The sequence below is a fragment of the Nerophis ophidion genome, linkage group LG15, assembly GCF_033978795.1.
Source record: "Nerophis ophidion isolate RoL-2023_Sa linkage group LG15, RoL_Noph_v1.0, whole genome shotgun sequence".
Taxonomy (NCBI): domain Eukaryota; kingdom Metazoa; phylum Chordata; class Actinopteri; order Syngnathiformes; family Syngnathidae; genus Nerophis; species Nerophis ophidion.
In genome coordinates, this window is record NC_084625.1 from 38,573,045 (window position 1) to 38,583,554 (window position 10,510).

Below are 10,510 nucleotides of genomic sequence, written 5' to 3' on the forward strand. Positions count from 1 at the left end.
GATAACCTGCAAATGCATTTGCAACGATAGTCAACGAAATCACAAAGGTGAGTTTTGTTGATGTTGACTGCCCGCTAATCGATGCTAACATGCTACGCTAATCGATGCTAACATATTGGCGGGGGTGCATAATTCGGCACAACACCGGCGGTGCTAAAGCAGACATGGTACAGAGATGTATGGATAACCTGTAGATGCATTTGCAACTATATTACGTTTCCTTCCACCCACATTTAATGCGAAAAAAACACTTACCAATCGACGGATTTAAGTTGCTCCAGTGTCAAAAGATGCGTAAGTCCTGATCGTTTGGTCCGCACATTTTACCGGCGATGCTAACGCAGCTATTCGGCCATGCTATGGCTATGAATAGCATCAATAGCTATTCGCTCAATAGCTTCAGTTTCTTCTTCAATACTTTCATACTCCAACCATATGTTTCAACACATGCGTAATCTGTTGAATCGCTTAAGTCGCTGAAATCCGAGTTTGAATCCGAGCTAATGTCACTATATCTTGCTGTGGTATCTGCCATTGTTTACATTGGCAGCACTGTGTGACGTCACAGGGAAATGGCCAGTGTCTTCGCAGAGAGCGAAAATAAGGCACTTTAAAGCTTTATTTGGGGATATTCCAAAACCGGTAAAATTTTGAAAAAAACTTAAAAAAATACAACAAGCCACTGGGAACTGGTTTTTATTGTTTTTAACCCTTTTGAAATTGTGATAATGTTCCCCTTTAAAGCTTCACAGCAAACCAAGAAACACCGGCTGTGTTTTGGTTGCTAATGGCAGCTGTAATCCACCGCTTTCCACCAACAGCATTCTTCTTTATAGTCTCCATTATTAATTGAACAAATTGCAAAAGATTCAGCAACACAGATGTCCATATTTTCACCCCACAGACTGAGACACAAAAAAGTTTCCTTGTGCTAAGTGCTAAAGCGTGTTTATATTTTGCCGTTCCTCTAAGGTCGTACCCCACATCCCTTTCCATGAATACACTTTGAGTATTTGCAGACAATTGATAACTTCTTGCTTCAAACATGATAAGCCCTGGCAAATATTCTACTAAATCAGGAAATTTTAACAGTTTTCACCTTAAAAACAAGCTATTTGTGTGCTCCTTTAACCCAAAATAATGGATAATTCTAAGTGCCGGTTTTTGTAAGATTGTTAAAGGGGAACATTATCACCAGATCTATGTAAGCGTCAATATATTCCTTGATGTTGCATAAAAAAAGACCAGGTTTTTTAACCGATTTCCGAACTCTAAAAGAGATTTAAACGCCTTTCAATTGTTCGCTGTCTGAGCGATGACCTTTCACCCGTGACGTTACAACGGGAAGCAATCCGCCATTTTCTCAAACACATTTACACACACAAGTCAAATCAGCTCTGTTATTTTCAGTTTTTTCGACTGTTTTCCTTACCTTGGCGACATCATGCCTCGTCGGTGTGTTGTCGGAGGGTGTAACAACACGATCAGGGACAGATTCAAATTGACTAACGTGGAGTGTGCATTGATTATCACGGCATGCTAATCGATGCTAACATGCTGTTTAGGCTAGCTGCACGTACATATTGCATCGTTATGCCTCATTTGTAGCTATATTTGAATCCAGCCTTTCCCTCCACCCACATTTAATGCCAAACAAACACATACCAATCGACGGATTCAAGTTGCACCAGTGTCAAAAGATGCGAAAGTCCCTCGTTTGTTCTGCACATTTTACGACAGAGATGTAGCTATATTTGCAACCAGCCTTTCCTTCCACCCACATTTAATGCCAAACAAACACATACCAATCGACGGATTCAAGTTGCACCAGTGTCAAAAGATGCGAAAGTCCCTCGTTTGTTCTGCACATTTTACGACAGAGATGTAGCTATATTTGCAACCAGCCTTTCCCTCCACCCATATTTAATGCCAAACAAACACATACCAATCGACGGATTCAAGTTGCACCAGTGTCAAAAGATGCGAAAGTCCCTCGTTTGTTCTGCACATTTTACGACAGAGATGTGTGGATATCCTGCGGCATTCAAAGCAGATGCATTTCCAACGATAAAGTCAACGAAATCACAAAGGTGAGTTTTGTTGATGTTATTGACTTATGTGCTAATCAGACATATTTGGTCACAGCATGACTGCCAGCTAATCGATGCTAACGTGCTATTTAGGCTAGCTGTATGTACATTTGTAGGTATATTTGCATCCAGCCTTTCCCTCCACCCACATTTAATGCCAGACAAACACTTACCAATCGACGGATTTAGGTTGCTCCAGTGGTCAAAAGATGCAATCGTTGGTTAGAAGGCGATCGCCGAATATCTTCAATAGCTATTCGATCAATAGCTTCAGTTGCTTCTTCAATTTAGTTTTGGCTATCTGCTTCCATACTCCAACCATCCGTTTCAATACATGCGTAATTTGTTGAATGGCTTAAGCCACTGAAATCCGAGTCTGAATCCGAGCTAATGTCGCTATATCTTGCTGTTTAATCCGCCATGTTTGTTTGTATTGGCATCATTATGTGACGTCACAGGAAAATGGACGGGTGGATTTACAGATAGCGAAAATCAGGCACTTTAAAGCCTTTTTTCGGGATATTCCATGATGGGTAACATTTTGAAAAAAAATTTGAAAAATAAAATAAGCCACTGGGAACTGATTTTTATTGGTTTTAACCCTTCTGAGATTGTGATAATGTTCCCCTTTAAGGGAGGTACAGTATGTTGCTTTTATAATTATTTCCCCAAACATCTGCACAGTAACTTAAGTAAGGATACATGAGTGAATAGTGTAGTTGCTGTAGGGATTTTCCATCTAGCTCTTGTTGTGCTTTTGCCAGCACTCCCATGCTTCTTGATCATTTAAAATGAATATATTTAATATGTGCTTTCCAATTTAATTTTTCATCAATTAATACACCGAATAATTCATTTTGCCCAACTCACTCAATGTTAATCCTTACAATTATCATTTTTATTTGTGCATTTAGCTTCTTATTTCCAAATACATTTATATGTGTTTTACTAAAATTGAGAGACAACTTGTTCCTTTTGAACCATGATTGCATTTTCATCATTTCTAAAGTGATGGTATCAATAAGTCTATTCAAGTTACTATCAGAAATAAATACATTCGTATCATCTGCAAATACAGTAAAAGTAAATATAAGAGGCAATACAAATGAGATTAAAATAAAATCTATATGCAAAAAAAACTGGGTTCATCTAAAACTACCTAAATTCCTCCAAATATTATATAGATAATATTATATAAAAATATCATATCATGTAGTATAATATAACAATATATCAGTATACCGAAAAGGGACAAGCGGTAGAAATTCAATTGATGGATGGATATTATATACTCACAATACGAAGGTCCTGAGTAGTCCTGAGTTCAATCCCGGGCTCGGGATCTTTCTGTGTGGAGTTTGCATGTTCTCCCCGTGAATGCGTGGGTTCCCTCCGGGTACTCCAGCTTCCTCCCACCTCCAAAGACATGCACCTGGGGATAGGTTGATTGGCAACACTAAATGGTCCCTAGTGTGTGAATGTGAGTGTGAATGTTGTCTGTCTATCTGTGTTGGCCCCATACTTGCCGACTTTGAGACCTCCGAATTCGGGAGATGGAGGGAGGCGTGGTTGAGGTGGGTAGGGTTTAGGGGGGCGGGGTTTGGTGGTAGCGGGGGTGAATTTTGCAGTGTCCCAGAAGAGTTAGGGCAACTGGGTATATATTTTGTTGTGTTTATGCTGTGTTACGGTGCGGATGTTCTCCCGAAATGTGTTTGTCATTCTTGTTTGGTGTGGGTTGACAGTGTGGCGCATATTTGTAACAGTGTTAAAGTTGTTTATACGACCACCCTCAGTGTGACCTGTAAGGATTGTTGACCAAGTATACATTGAATTCATTTACAGTATGTGTGTGTAGAAGCCGTACAGTTAAGACTGGGCCAGCACACTGTTTGAATGGAGTAGAAGCAGACGTGATGACAGGTTGTAGAGCAGTGTTTTTCAACCTTTTTTGAGCCAAGGCACATTTTTTGCGTTGGAAAAATGCGGAGGCCCACCACCAGCAGAAATCACAAAAAAAAAACGAAACTCAGTTGATAGTAAAAAGTTGTCGTCACAATTGACATTAAAGCAAAACCAGGCACGCATCACTATAGCTCTTGTCTCCAAGTACGTGTACTGTCACCAGCTGTCAAATCACGCACTAGCTTATTTTGTATTTTTTGCGGTTTTCCTGTGTGTACTGCTTTACTTCTTGTCTTGCGCTTCCTATTTCTTTGGCATTTTCCTGTAGCAGTTTCACGTCTTCCTTTGAGCGATATTTTTCGCATCTACTTTGTTTTAGCAATCAAGAATATTTCAGTTGTTCTTACCCGGTGATGAGGTGGCGACTTGTCCAGGGTGTACCCCGCCTTCCGCACGATTGTAGCTGAGATAGGCTATAGCGCCTCCCGTGACACCGAAGGGAATAACCGGTAGAAAATGGATGGATTATCCTTCTTTGTGGGGACATTGTTAAATGTCATGTACGGATGTACTTTGTGGATACCGTATTTGCTCCACAGTAAGTCTTTGCTGTCGTCCAGTAGTCTGGTTTTTGTCTACTTTGTAGTTCTGTTTTAGTTTTGTTCCGCATAGCCTTCCTTGACCTTCAATGCCTTTTTTAGGGGCACTCACCTTTTGTTTATTTTCTTGTTTGTGCATTAAATACTTTTTTTTACCTGCACCCTGCCTCCCACTGTTTCCAACATCTACAAAGCAATTTGCTACCAGCTGCCACCTACTGATATGGGAGGGTATTACACGGTTACTCTAGACAACACCGACACTCAACAACAACACATCATTTGCAGACTACAATTTCTGGTTTGCAAAAAACTTTTTTTACCCTTAATAGGTGAAATTAGATCATCTCCCACGGCACCCCAGATCGTATCTCACGGTGTGCCGCGGCACTGTGGTTGAAAAACACTCTTGTAGAGGACTCCAAAGGCAGTGCTTTTAAGCTTCATCCCAGACATTGTTGTCCGGGAAGAAATCGGGAGAATGGTTGCCCCAGGAGATTTTCGGGAGACGCACTGAAATTCGGGAGTCTCCCGGTAAAACTGGGAGATTTGGCAAGTGTGGTTGGCCCTGCCATGAGGTGGAGAAATGTCCTGGGTGTACACCGCCTTCCGCTCGAATGCAGCTGAGATAGGCTCCAGCACCCCCGGCCACCCCAAAAGGGACACGCGGTAGAAATGGATGGAAGGATGTATATATATAATATGTAAATACTACATATATGTTATATTTAATATTGCTACCATGGTACATTTTTAGTCTACTTTAAAATGATCCTTTCCATCCTGTGTGGAACAATTTCCCTTGGGGATCAATTAAGTTTGTTTAAGTCTAAGTTAAGTCTAAATTAAATTAATAATTGCAGAGCTTTCCTACTTTTGACAATTTTCGAAATGTTTTATTAATAATTTGAAATCATTGAACCAATGTGAGAATTCGAGTTTTAATTTGTGTGAAATGCCAACTAAGTAGTTTTGGTCATTGACCTGATTTCCTGTCTAATTTCCGGTTTTGTCCTGTAAACATGCAACATTTCTATCATGTTGTTGTTTCGGGGACTTTTGTTTGTGTGATTTTTGCCGCTTTGCCCCATTTCTGTCTTGCATTTGTTTCGTGTGTTTTTCACGGAAAGAAAACCCAAGAGGGACAAGCGGTAGGAAATGGATGGATATTTAAGACATGAAGGCGGGGTTAAAGGAACTGCAAAGGCAAAAATGGACGATTTAAAAAAATATTAAAAAATGCTTAAAGAAATACTAATATAGCAGAAAGACAAATATTTATGATATTATTGCTGGACCACATCTAATAATTGTTTTTGATGGATGGATGGATTTTGATCGATTTGTGTCGTGTTTCCTTGAAAATATGCGTAAATACTGCCCTCTGGCGGCAGACAGCCGCAGTGATTATTATTTTAAAATATCTACTGGAGCAGGGGTGCCCACACTTTTTCTGCAGGCGAGCTACTTTTCAATTGACCAACTCGAGGGCATCTACCTCATTTATATATATCATTTATATTTATTTATTTATGAAAGAGACATTTTTGTAAACAAGTTAAATGTGTTTAATGATAATACAAGCATGTGTAACACATATAGATGTCTTTCTTTCACAAAGACAAGAATATAAGTTGGTGTATTACCTGATTCTGATGACTTGCATTGATTGGAATCAGACAGTAATGATGATAACGCCCACATTTTCAAATGGAGGAGAAAAAAAGTTGTCCTTTCTGTACAATACCACATGAAGGTGGTTGGTTTTTGGCATCTAATTCATCCAGCTTCCATACACTTTACAAGAAAAACATTGGCGGCAAATTCCGTAGCTTGCTTGATTGACATTCACGGCACCCGAGGCTCTTGTGAGATGACGCTGGCTGCTGCCAGTTCATTATTATGAAAAAATGACGGAGAGGAAGGCGAGAAACACTTTTTATTTCAACAGACTTTCGCGACGTCCCTTTCGTCAAAACTCTAAAGGCCGACTGCACATTTCCTATCTTCACAATAAAAGCCCTGCTTCATGCTGCCTGCGCTAACTAAATACAGAGTCTCAGAAAGCTGGCGTGCACAAGTGATGTGCACGCCGAGCTTTCTGAGGGATCGCTTGTGCACGCCAGTTTTCCGAGACTCTGTATTTAGTTAGCGCAGGCAGCATGAAGCAGGGCTTTCATTGTGAAGATAGGAAATGTGCAGTCGGCCTTTAGAGTTTTGACAGAAGGCACGGCGCGAGAGTCTGTTGAAAAAAAAGGGTTTCTCGCCTTCCTCTCGGTCATATTTTCATAATAATGATCTTGCAGCAGCCAGCGTCATCTCACAAGACCCTCCGGTACCGTGAATGTCATTTAAGTGACGTGTTGGTGAAGATTGATGATCACTAATTTTAGGTCTATTTTTTTTAAAAGCCTGGCTGGAGATCGACTGACACACCCCCCGCGGTCGACTGGTGGCTCGCGATCGACGTAATGGGGACCCCTGTACTGGAGTATATAATTTTCAATAATGCAGCTGAGATAGGCTCCCGACGCCAAAAGGGACAAGCGGTAGAAAATGGATGGATGGATGGATGGACAACAATTACAAAACGGACCTAGTTCTAGTAACAAAGATGCAATTTATATTAGATCACTTAAACAATTTTACTCACTTCATACTGTGGCTTGTCATATCTGTATCCATCTATCCATCCATTTTCTACTGCTTGTCCCTTTTAGGGTCGCGGGGGGTGCTGGAGCCTATCTCAGCTGCATTCGAGCGGAAGGCGGTGTATACCCTGGACAAGTCGCCACCTCATCCCAGCATCTGTATCCAGTAAGCTTAATTTAAACAGAATTGCTGTATGTTTGTCTACTTTTATCAAAGAAAAACATATAACAAAATAATCATCATTGTTAAATTATCTGATACAGAAATATATAAGAGTCTGAAATTAATTATTAAAACTCGTAAACCGTTTCTAATTAATTATTTTAGAGTCGTAAACAATAATTTAATCCTATTATGATTTAATGTTCAAGATAGTTTGCCATAAAAGTAATATCAAATATGTTATAAGTGAAATATTATTTAACCAGGAAGAATTGCGTTTTTGTTGCAAGAAACACACAACTGAGTTGTGTTCTTTGAGCAAGTAGTTGATAAGCAAACTGTTAAAAACAAGAATAAAAAAGTAACAAATAATCATACTTAAGCAAACCACCTGACTGTCAGCAGACAATCAGTGAACACATGTGGATAATCATAAACATTAGCACAGTATTTGCAACAAACAAACATTCAAACTTAATAACACGCAAATATTTGAATCTGCAATTTCCAGACTGTGAGGCCAGCACGATAACCATGATTTATATCATCTTAATCTCATATACACTGCAAAGGAAGCTGCTCTTGAAGAGGATATGATCAACATTTTCATGAGGCTTTCAGGATATTTTATATTAACAAATGGCTGTAAAATGCACTTATCTCGTTCTTCTCATCACAATTCAAAATGCTGCTTGGAGGCCATTTTCAGCCCACAGCTTGTTTTTTGTTGACCCACAGCATTTTGTAGGAATACAATATTAATCATGTATTTTATTAGATACTAGCGCGACCTTGAAGGGAAAAAGCGGTAGAAATGGATGGATGGATGGACTAGCGAAGGGGTGTCAAACTCGTTTTAACTCGGGGGGCCGGATGGAGGAAAATCTGTGCACACGCGGGCCAGACTATTAAAATCATGGTATTAAAACTAGAAAATAAAGACAACTTCAGATCGTTTTCTTTGTCTTACTTCGGCCAAAAAAAGAACAAACACATTCTGAAAAATTACAATAAAATTAAGGACCCGGGGGTAGATGAGATCCGCCCGGAGTTCCTTAAGGCTCTGGATGCTGTGGGTCTGTCTTGGTTGACAAGACTCTGCAACATCGTGGATTGGCAGACCTGGGTGTGGGTTCCTCTCTTAAAGAAGGGGAACCAGAGGGTGTGTTCCAACTATTGTGGGATCACACTCAGCCTTCCCGGTAAGGTCTATTCAGGTGTACTGGAGTCGAACCTCGGATTAAGGAGGAACAGTGTGGTTTTCGTCCTGGTTGTGGAACTGTGGACCAGCTCTATACTCTTGGCAGGGTCCTTGAGGGTACATGGGAGTTTGCCCTACCAGTCTACATGTGCTTTGTGGACTTGGAGAAGGCATTCGAGCGTGTACCCCAAAGGAAGGGGAAGTCCTGTGGGGAGTGCTAAGAGAGTATGGGTTATTGGACCGCCTGATTGTGGCGGTCCGCTCCCTGTATGATCAGTGTCAGAGTCTGTATCAGGTGCAGTAAGTCGGATTCGTTTCCAGTGAGGGTTGGACTCCGCCAAGGCTGTCCTTTGTCACCGATTCTGTTCATAACTTTTATGGACAGAATTTCTAGGCGCAGTCAAGGCACTGAGGGGATATGGTTTGGTGGCTGCAGGATTACGTCTCTGCTTTTTGCAGATTTTGTGGTCCTAATGGTTTCATCTCGCCAAGATCTTCAGCTCTCACCGAATCGGTTCGCAGCCGAGTGTGAAGCGACTGGAATGGGAATCAGCACCTCCAAGTACGAGCCCATGGTTCTCGCCCGGAAAAGGGTGGAGTGCCATATCCGGGTTGGGGAGGAGATCTTGCCCCAAGAGGAGGAGTTCAAGTGCCTCGGACTCTTGTTCAAGAGTGAGGGAAGAGTGGATTGTGAGATCGACAGGCGGATCGGTGCGGCGTCTTCAGTAACGCGGACGCTGTATCGATCCGTTGTGGTGAAGAAGAAGCTGAGCCGCAAGGCAAAGCTCTCAATTTACCGGTCGATCTACGTTCCCATCCTCACCTATGGTCATGAGCTTTGGGTCATGACCGAAAGGATAAGATCACGGGTACAAGCGGCCGAAATGAGTTTCCTCCGCCGTGTGGCGGGGCTCTCCCTTAGAGATAGGGTGAGAAGCTCTGCCATCCGGGAGGAGCTCAAAGTAAAGCCGCTGCTCCTCCACATCGAGAGGAGACAGATGAGGTGGTTCTGGCATCTGGCCAGGATGCCACCCGAACGCCTCCCTAGGGAGGTGTTTAGGGCACGTCCAACCGGTAGGAGGCCACGGGGAAGACCCAGGACACGTTGGGAAGACTTTGTCCCCCGGCTGGCCTGGAAACGCCTCGGGATCCCCCAGGAAGAGCTAGACGAAGTGGCTGGGGAGAGGAAAGTCTGGGCTTCCCTGCTTAGGCTGCTGCCCCCGTGACCTGACCTCGGCTAACCGGAAGAAGATGGATGGATGGACAATAAAAATATAGAAAAAAACACCGGCAGCGGTAAAGTTTAGATCCATGAAGGAAAGAAGGAAGCCATGGAGGAGCCAAGAAAGGCTCCTCCATGGCTTCATAATTTCATCCCGCAGCGCCAGTTCTGCTTACCAAAAGTGGCCCACTCGGCTCACTGCAACTGAATACATTTACATACAGTATGCATAAAAAATGTTTTCTTTCGTATTGCTTTTTTAATGAATTAAGGAACATTTATGACGACATGTTTCCAGAACACAATATAAAATGTGAGATACAACAGGATTATGCATACATTTATCATTTGTTTTCAAAACGGTTACAAAAAAGTAGGATCCCTAAAATGTACTGTGGGACCCCATTTTCATGACTTGATGGGGTCCCTGGGACCCCATTTTGAAAATTCATAGCAACAACACTGAGGGAAATTGGTGCGTGCAAAACAGCAGCAGGTGGCTGTGGCCTGATTCTAATACTAATCAAATATCATCTCGCAGGCCTTGACTTTGACACATAGGGACTAGACTAATTTTTTGTTAATAGATAACTTTGTTATCTTTAACACACAGCTAATGAGTGGATTTTATGATCAGATAGTTTAGCAAATGGATGTCCAAATCAAAGAATGTGGGGGGCAT